The 10173-nt window shown below is 38.8% G+C and overlaps 1 pseudogene; it reads right to left on the bottom strand.

The window, feature by feature from the left end:
• Positions 1-411: 411 nt before the first annotated feature.
• LOC105817057 lies at positions 412-1474 on the bottom strand (annotated as a pseudogene).
• Between the last annotated feature and the right edge of the window lie 8699 nt (positions 1475-10173).

Raw genomic sequence — 10173 nt, 5'->3', positions numbered from 1 at the left:
CAAAGGGCTGCTTTAATCCAGTTCCTATATCTTTTACTGGTCTTGTTAGTTATTCCAAGTTCCTGGCAACGTTTATTGAGGTCATAATACATAGACTTTGCATATATTGACTTATTTATTCCTTATAACAACCCTATGAGTTAGATACTATGATTCTTTCTGTGGATTAAGACTTATTTTAATATACATAATGTATAATATTTCATATAATTTATTAATGTCATTTTCTATAGTACATTGTAATTAATTCAGTGACATCAATATTGACTTCATACAGACAAAAGATGAAAGCTGAGTTTTCATGTATACCAAGTACAAAACATGTGCTAAAAAGTTAACGTATACAACAATTGTAAAAGATGAACTTTCAGGATGACTCAAGTCTACAGTAGTTGCTTCACACATGTTCCCTCAAGACTTGGATTCTACCCAGTGTTGCCATCTTTGTGCAAATGGCAGCTTTGGACTGTCTGACTCCCTCCTTTTTCTAGTCCCATTTTTGCCTGTTCTACTGCTGCTACTGCTAGATTTGCCAGATGATTTTAAAATGAAGAGTCTTATCATGAACTCAGAAACATCAGGACATTCACGGTTGGAGTTCAGCATATTCATTGACTGTTCTATCTCCCATCCCATGTCAGGATCACTTTTGTTGACTACTTTGTTTTTTTATTTTTTTTTATTTTTAATTTATTTATTTTTTTGAGACAGAGTCTCACTCTGTTGCCCGGGCTAGAGTGCCATGCGTCAGCCTAGCTCACAGCAACCTCAAACTCCTGGGCTCAAGCAATCCTTCTGCCTCAGCCTCCCAAGTAGCTGGGACTACAGGCATGTGCCACCATGCCCGGCTAATTTTTTTATATATATATATTTTTAGTTGTCCAGATCATTTCTTTCTATTTTTTTTTAGTAGAGACGGGGTCTTGCTCTTGCTCAGGCTGGTCTTGAACTCCTGACCTTGAGCGATCCTCCCGCCTCAGCCTCCCAGAGTGCTAGGATTACAGGCGTGAGCCATCGCGCCCGGCCTGTTGACTACTTTGGGCAGAAGCACAAATATCAATAATGGAAAACCATCATAATAATCCTTGGGTTCAACAGAAAGTCTGTCCGGCCCCATGACTGCCTTTCAATGAAGTAAGGTGGACTGAAGATTTCATCTGGAGAAGATAGGGCAGTCTGACCACTTCTGATGTTTTGATGTAATTCGTATATATAGCTCTCATTTTTCCTTATGAAGTGATATCCACTCTGATAGGATCACACCTGTAAGCTGGCAATATAACTTCTATTACATAAATCCAGAAGGTATGTCATAAACAACAAAATTCTCATCCCTGAGTTCTAGGTATCCCCTGATAGCAGCAGCAGCAGCAGCAGGACAAAAAAGAAGCCGCACAGAGCAGCCGTCATAATGACAGCTCTCAGCAGTCAGGCTGGCAGCCCCAGTAGCCCCAGATACTATGATTAGCCTCATTTAGAGTTGAGTAAATTGGGCTTCAAAGTCAAAGAGATATAAATGGTGGAACCAGGATTGGGGTACGCAGTCTTGGTTCAGAGCATGTGCTTAAGATACAGTCTGTTCTGCTATAGCACATTTATATAACACTAATTAACAAATACACAATTGGTATATAGGGAATCCTGTCAGCGTAATTTGAAAGTTGGGAATTTTTCATAGGTAAGAGAGCTGGATAGCAATAATAGAATTATAGCAACAGCAGGAATGGTAAACTACCCTCAGCTCAGATGCTGCACAGAACCCTTTCAGCTCTATTTCAAAAAATGTAAAATTGAGTACCTGGTTCCACAGCTCCTTCCCAGAGATGTGCACCCCTAGCCTTGCTGAGCTATTAGCTAGTAGAGGTGGTACTTGCTCCTCTGTCCACCTTTACAGCAACCCCTCTAGCTCAGAGCTCTTCTTCCATCTGTTAGGGAGATAGTGAGGAATTCCAGGTATCCTAGGGATGAAAATGGGTGCTGTTGCCCCTATTTTGGTCCTGCCCAACCCTGATTTTCCATATCTGGGGGAGGAGGGAATACCTTATAAATCCACCAATCAGAACTTGACACACCGGCTGCAAAGGAATGCAGAGGACTCTCTACCCTATAGGCCAAGCCGCATAGGTACCATGAAGTCCAGAAAGTGGCCTAGAACCCACATGTGTAGTCTAGGCTCAGGTTATGTGACTCCCGACTGTCTGATCAAAGTGGTTCCATGGTGACCTCTGAACCACAAGGGAGTTCCCTATCCAGACATTATAAAATAAGACGCAGACCATAGCCAAGCTCTCTTTCTTTGCCCTTCCTTTTGCTTGCCTTGCTGCGACAATGGGTCCGGTCATCATCCATGGCATATATACCATGCTCTGTAAACCTGTATCTTGCTCTGGCCCTGTAATCCTATCTTTCTCTCCTCAATAAACCTCATTTTCATGCTTGCCTAACTTTGATGTGTGTGTCTGGTCATTTTTCGGCCATGAGCGTGCCAAGAACCAACAGTCATTGGATCCATATTGTCTTCACGCCTGCGTGCCAGCATTTTCACTCGACTGCTCTTTTGCATTTTTAATATTCCTTTAAGCAGTCTTCAAACACACTAAACTGCCTACCTGGGCTGTCCAAAGTTTCTCCTGAGGAACCAATTGTTTTTTTGATAGTAATCAGGCCATAGATTTGCATGTGTTTTGGGAGGTCTTCCTTAATCCTGTTTTGTTATTTGTTTATTGCATAATTTTGCAGATTGTGAGGCTTCTCAGTGGTATGATATGTCATACATAAGGTTGTAGCATCAACCCAGACATCCCAGATTTATCATCATCCCAAACTTTTTATCATCCCAAGGCACTAGACTAATCGGAATACAAAATGATATAAAATTTACTCCCAAAACAGTTTCTGCCGATAAGATACTTAAAATCTACCAAGGGACAGAGAATATGTACATGTAAAAGACAAATAGCAAGGTTGTTAAAGATAGCCAAACATGACAGCTAAGCAAATTGTATGGTACCTTTATGATATTGGAGGCGGGACACTAAACCTAAAATCAGACAACCTGGATTCGAATCTAGACTCTATCACCTGCTTTGTGACCCTGGAAAAACACCTAAACTTTATAGGTTCTAGTTTTCTAAGCTTTAAGACAGGAATAACATTACCTGTTTTACAGAATTGTGTAACAATTACATGAATAATATATGTCAAAGTGTCTGACAATTTCAGTGAAGACACTGAATAAATTTTAATTTTTTCTTTCTCTGAAACAGTACATAAACATCATTCAGGTGCCTCAGCATTTGTTTCTAAGGACTGTAAATAAATAAAACTGAGTCATTATTTTGTAGTAATTTAGAAAATACTTTCAAAAATTGTGCCTCCAAAGATCAATAATGAAGTCACTGCAAAGTCAGAGTAGGATTTTTGATCATTCAAAGTTAAAGTTGTGCCCTCCTGATTCTGTCCCATTCTTCTTGGTTTTTGTTTTTTGTTTTTAATAACAGTTTTATTGAGATAAAATTTACATACCACATCATTTATAGTACATATTCAATGGTTTTTAGTATACAGAATTGTGAACCATCACCACAATCAACTTTAGAACATTTTCATCACCACAAAAAGAAACCCTGTACCCATTAGCAATCACTCCCCATTTTCCCCCAAGCCCCTAATGAATTGAAGTTAGATAACTGGGAAGAACCCCTGAAAGTCTCACCACTCCCTCAGCTTAGTCCAAGGATCTGCTACTTTTTGAAATGTGACTCTTTCTTTCTAGTATGATTTGGATAGGTAGTACAGAATGGATGGAAACAAGTCAAAGGTCTCATATCAGCCACTGATCATTGGCTAAAGTGTTGGAGGTGAGAGAAACAAACAAGGAGCATGGTTAAAACCTCTGTTTCCAGACGAGAGAGGCCACTCTTGTTGAGCAATAACTCAATATGCAACCAGAAAGGCAGGTGGTGAACAGCCATCCAGACGACCAATAAAAGTAACACACATGTGATATTCAATATGTATAACTTTTTATTGACTCCTAAGCCTAACAAGTAGAGGGCAAACAGAAAGCAACCAGATTCTTATCACATAGCCTCTGACACTTCCCTGGCACCTCCGATTTTCTAGGCCCTCTTTGGCATCCTAATTTACACTTTCATTTTTTATACTAAAGTCCATGTATCTACTGTTGTGTAACAAATTGTTCCAGAACTTAGTGGCTTAAAATGAATGGTAAACGTGTATTTCACACAGTTTCCATGGGTCAAAAATTTGGGAGCAGTTTAGCTGGGTGATTCTGGCTCAGGGTCTTTCACGTCACAGCAGTCAAGATGTTGGCTCAGGCTGCAATTATCTGAAGCCTTCACTGGGCTGGAGGATCTGTTTCCAAGATGGCTCACTCACGTCTGGCAATTTCGTGCTTACTATTGGTAGTAAGTCTCAGTTCCTTATCTTATGGACCTCTACACAGGGCTCCAAATTATCTTCACAATGTGGCAGTTGGCTCTCCCAGAGTGACAGATCCAAGAGAGAGGGCAAGGAGGAAGCCCCAGTATCTCCTATAACCTAGTTTCAGAAGGTGTACATCATCATTCTATTAGTTAGAAGTGAGTCCCATATTTAAGGAGAGGAGAATTAGGCCCCACCTCTTGAAGAAAGCAGCATACAATAATTTGTAGACATATTTTAAACCATCCCTGACCACTTTCTTCTGATGTCTTTATCTAAGATAGGAAGAAAGTATATCTCTGTGTCTTCTATGTTTCAGATTGGAATGCTTTCCTTCTTTAATTCTTTAATTTTCCTGTAATTTTTATAGACAAATCAAGTATGATAGACAAGCATTAACATTTGGAATCAGAAGACCTGGATTTGAGTCTGGGTGCATTCATTTACTTATTGTTGTATAAATTCAAGCAAGCTATTTAACTGTTTTAAACCTTAGCTATCCCATCTATTTAATAGGATCATGATAATAGCAATCTCAAAGGATTAGTATAAAGATTACATAACATAATGTGCATGAAATTGTTTGAAAATTGAAAGTGCTATACAAATGGCTAAGTTTTAAAAATCATTATTACCCACACTTACTAAAAACTATATCTTTCTCTCTCTCTATATATGAGAGAATAGAACACCAGCACCATATTTTTCCATTTTTATGATGCCAATTTTTTCACATAAACTAACAGCTCATCTCTACTGATTCATTTGACAAGAATAATGAGTTCTACAATAAATCAAAATTTTCCTCCCTTGAAAAATATGAAATACACCATTGTATTTTCCTATTAGTAAGTGTTGAGAAAAAATAGGTTTATCGTTTTGCCATTGACCCACCCTAGCCTTCTTTTGAAGTGAATGGACCAGAGACAGCTACGTTGAACAATTGAATGGTTTTAAATGAACTTGGCATCTTGTATTCCTCTATTATGATACTTAACCCAACAAAATGAAATCAGGTGTTTATGTGTCTCTCCCACTAATATATGAATACTTTCAGTACAAGGACTTGGTTCTATTCATCTTCTACTTATAGAGTCTAAATCATAGCTTATGTTCAATAAATTTAGCTGAGTCAGTAAATGGATAAACACTAGCCTGTCTTTGTCTAACCTGGAGGAGTTTTCTCTATTTACTAAGAAATGTTCATTGCATACCTGCCACATACCAGACCTTGTTCTAGATGCTAATATATATGAGTAAACAAAACAAAAAGTATTGTCCCTATAGACTTTAATTCTAATTTTTTTAATTTTTTATTTATTTTTATTTTTTTTGAGACAGAGTCTCTCTCCGTTGATTGGGCTAGAGTGCCGTGGCGTCAGCCTAGCTCCCAGAAACCTCAAACTCCTGGGCTCAAGCGATCCTCCTGCCTCAGCCTCCCAAGTGGCTGGAACTACAGGCGTGCACCACAATGCCTAGCTACTTTTTTCTAGTTTTAGTTGTCCGGCTAATTTCTTTCTATTTTTAGTAGAGACGGTGTCTCACTGTTGCTGAGGCTGGTTTCGAACTCCTGACCTCAAGCAATCCTCGGCCTCGGCCTCCCAGAGTGCTAGGATTACAGCCATGGAGCCACCACGCCCCGCCTAGACTTTAAATCTAGTGAGGAGACAAGTAATACCTAATAACCATAATAAATAGTTTATATAGTCTGCCAGGAGGTGACAAGTGCTATGGAGAAATTAGAGCAAAATAAGGGACATCAGGATTTGGGGAAGAAACCGGTTTAAATTTGAAATAGTGTGGTCAAGGTAGTTTCACTGAGGAGGAGGAGGTGACTTTTGAGCAAAGACCTGAAGGTGGTGGGTGAATCAGCTATGGGCTATTTGGGGGAAAGGTGCTCCCAGTAGAGTGAGCTGGGGAGTCCCTGATGTAAAGGCCAGCAAAGGCAGGAGCAAGCCTGAATTGTTAAGGGAACAGCAGGGAGCTCACTTTGAATGCAGGGCTAAATAGGAGATGTGAACAAGGAAGATCTCCTAGGACAATTTAGGGACTTTGGCTTTTACACTAAGTGAGATGTGAAGACAATGGAGATACTGAAGGAGGAGTGACATGATTCAACTTACATATTAAGAGGATCTCTCAGGCTGTTGTGTTGAGGGTGGACTTTAAATGGGGAGAAGGGAGACCAGTTTGGCTGCTACAGTAGTAATCCAGGAGAGAGACAGTGGTGGAAGGCAGTAAGGGTTTAAATGAAGGGATCAAGCATAATATCAGTTGGGTAATCACATAATGAATAAGAATTCTTTCAAAAAATGACTCTATATATTATAGTTGTTTGTTTGGTCTAATTCTCCCACTCTTCTATATGCTCCTCAAGGTCAGAGATCAGGCTTGTCTTGCTTATCGTTGTATCTCTAAATATACCCAGCATCTAGCACTGTGCCTGGTATATAAATGGCATTCCATAAATACTGTTGAATGAATGACTGGATGGTGATATTATCCACCCTAATGCTTGTGATGCAAAACTTTTGATTAAGGTTTTGTTAATAAGTGAACATTTAGTAAGAGATAAGGAAATGGACTTAGAATTTTTGCTCATGGAAGAAATGTCTCAAGGGATGTATCTAGTTACAAAAAAATGTTCTGTAAAGATTAAAGGGATTTTTTAATAAATAAATATGGAGTTATCAATGGGGGAACATGACTCCAGGCCTATTTATAATAAAAACTGTTCCACTAGGAACTCAACAGTGTTGTTGAATAATTTGTCTTGATGATGATTAAGTAAGGTAATCTTGTAGAAGACAAAGTATTTTCTGTTTATGACTAATAATCTAACGATATAAGACTTAGGAGAAGCAGCAGCAGATATTATGCTCATTTTTCCTCCATTCTTTCTTAAACTGCAACTGTAGAAAGAACAGTTTAATCTAGCTCACTTTTTCTACTTTCCTATTTTTCTTTGCTTCATAACAGTTATCGCTGAATTTTTTTTCCTATGGACAGATTTATACTTCAGAAAAATAACTCCAATGGTCTTTAAGGGGTCTGTGTTTATTTACATGTTTCATATAATTCTCTGGTTTATAATTCATTTGGGAACAAATTTCTCTTATAAAGAAGTTAATTTCGTTTAAAACAAAAAATACAGTAAATAACTTGATGTGTTCCTACTATTTTTTTTTTAGACTTCTTAAGGACAAAGAATAAGTCTTGGCATCTTCTTGACTGTCTAGCATTTGTTCAGTCATTTAATAATATTTATTGAGCGGTTTCTATATGCTAGATAGAGAGCTAGGTGCTGGTGACAGTAAGATAAAATATTTCTCTCTTCCTTCCAGAAACATAGAACTTAGCAAAAGACATTTAAACAGGTAATTACAACTGAACACAATAAAGAATTGTTATGGATCCCACATCTGTGAGAAAAAAACTAACTCCAGGGATAGTAGCTTCAGATAAATTTTGCCAGAAGACGAAAAACTTGAACAGAGATGTATAACAGAGAACCAAATGAGTGTTAGCTCATCTGGTAAGGAAGGGGGAAGGGAATTCCAGGATAACAATGTGTATAAAGACCCATAGTCATGAGAGGATATTGGCATATTTAAGGAACTGAATGTAGCTTGCATGGCTGGAGAAGGGTAGAGAAGGGTTCTGGATGCTAGGCGAAGGATTTTAAACTTTGTATGAGGCAAATCACTGACCGGTTTTAAAACAGAGCATACCATGATTAGTTTTGCACTTTAGTTTTCAAAGTTCTTTTTGGTAGTAGAATGGAGGCAGTATGGATTGTCTAGGACACATAATAAAGAACTTGAACCAAAACTAACCATTAGGCTTGCATATAATTGACATTGAATAATTGTTTGTTGAATGAATAATGCATACAGTTTAGTATTGGTATACTTGATATGCCACATACAGATATATATAGCTATAGGGACACATAGAAGCGCTTTCTTAAGAGAAGGTACTTGAGAATACCGACATAATCAAAACCGTACTATCAAAAAATTATTCTGGCTCTAAATATTGGACTACTGGCAGGGTACAGTGGCTCATGCCTGTAATCTTAATACTTTGTGAGGCTGAGGCAGGAGGATATCACTTGAAGCCAGGGGTTTGAGACCAGCCTGGGTAACATAGCAAGATCCCACCTCTACAAAAAGAAAAAACAAATTAGTTGGGTGTGGTGGTACGCACATATAGTCCCATAGTCTCAGCTACTCGGGAGGCTGAGTCAGGAGGATCACTTGAGCCCAAGAGTTTGAAGTTGTAGTGAGCTATGATGATGCCTCTGCACTCTAGCCCAGGCAACAGAAACCTTGTCTCAAAAAAAAAAAAAAAAAAGATTGGACTACTGGGAGCCATATAATCAATAACCTCCAGGGATTGTACTTTAGTATCTCTGCCAATGTTAATCCTTAGTTGCCAGCTTTCTTGTACAATATGTGCATATTGGAATATTAATCACTCTAGATAGATCTGAATGCTTGATCTTGATTTTAGAATTAGGGAGTATCATGGGGATTATAGAGTGGCTAGAATGAAAGCTATCTGGATAGAACATAATTTCCCATTCTATCCCTTGGCCAACATGCCCATATTGATTATCTGCAATCTATTGATGGTTTGAATCTTGCTTGATTGCCGGTGAACTTTATTCTGTATTAGCAAGATTATCCAGGAAATGGGCTCCAAATTTTAAGATAATTTTATTGCACCTATACAGTTCAGGCCCAATAATCAACTTGAACCCAGGGGCACAAAGCTAAATTACCCAGTTCGTATCATGAGAGCAGTTTATTGTGAATCAAAGTCCCTGAAGGTGTACAATATCAATTTCATTAAACCTAAAAGCAAATAAGCACATAAAACTAATTATTTTCTAAGAAGAAATGACAAATTTCCTGCAGAAGCCACAGCAATGCCCTGGACTCAATTCCTTGGCACAAGCCAATCTGACACAAGGAGTAATCAATGGCCCCTAAAGGCTGTCCTACCTATGCACGACTTGGGTGAAGTTTCTCTGTTATTCCTTCCTTCCTTCTGTAATCTTCTCTCACTGCTCACCCCTCTTTAGAGCCCCTCCTACTCACCAATGCCTCGACTTTGATACTTGATACCACAGGACATGATGTAATTGAATAGGTAAACTAATTCACATTATCATGTTAATGAATAACAATATTTACTAAAGTTTCTGGTCTTCTGTCCCCCTTTCTACTACAGAAGGAGATTACAGCCCTCTGAAGACACACCTCAGTACTTCTGGAGTCTCTGGAGGTGTCTTACATCTGCCTAAGCAGTAAATTGCTGGTCCTGCCCTACTCCAGTGAGGTCTAAGCAGTGTGAGAACCGTGAGGAACAGGGCAGGAGGCAAACCAAGAAAGGGGTAGACCGCAGGACGGAGAAGCACCCACCTCAGCACAACTAATGCTCCTTTACAGGTCAAACGCATCCCTGGGCCTTTCTCCCTTGAGAAGGAGTTTCCAGTCCCCAGTAAACGGGCAGCTGTCAAGCCTTCTTCACCTAATTCAGCCAAATACATCAGAGTTACTGTTAAATTCAACCTGACATCCAAGAAAAATATAAGCATAGACAGACACTCACACATGCACATATACATCACAGAGAACCCTGGAAAAAACAGTGGGGACAAGAGTGACAGCAATTTTCTTCTTCCTTTTTTTTTTTTTTTTTGAGACAGAGTCTCACTCT

The sequence above is a fragment of the Propithecus coquereli genome, unplaced genomic scaffold (genome assembly GCF_000956105.1).
Source record: "Propithecus coquereli isolate 6110/MARCELLA unplaced genomic scaffold, Pcoq_1.0 Scaffold396, whole genome shotgun sequence".
Taxonomy (NCBI): domain Eukaryota; kingdom Metazoa; phylum Chordata; class Mammalia; order Primates; family Indriidae; genus Propithecus; species Propithecus coquereli.
Note: the sequence above shows the minus strand (reverse complement) of the source record. Positions and strands in the feature narration are given on the sequence as shown.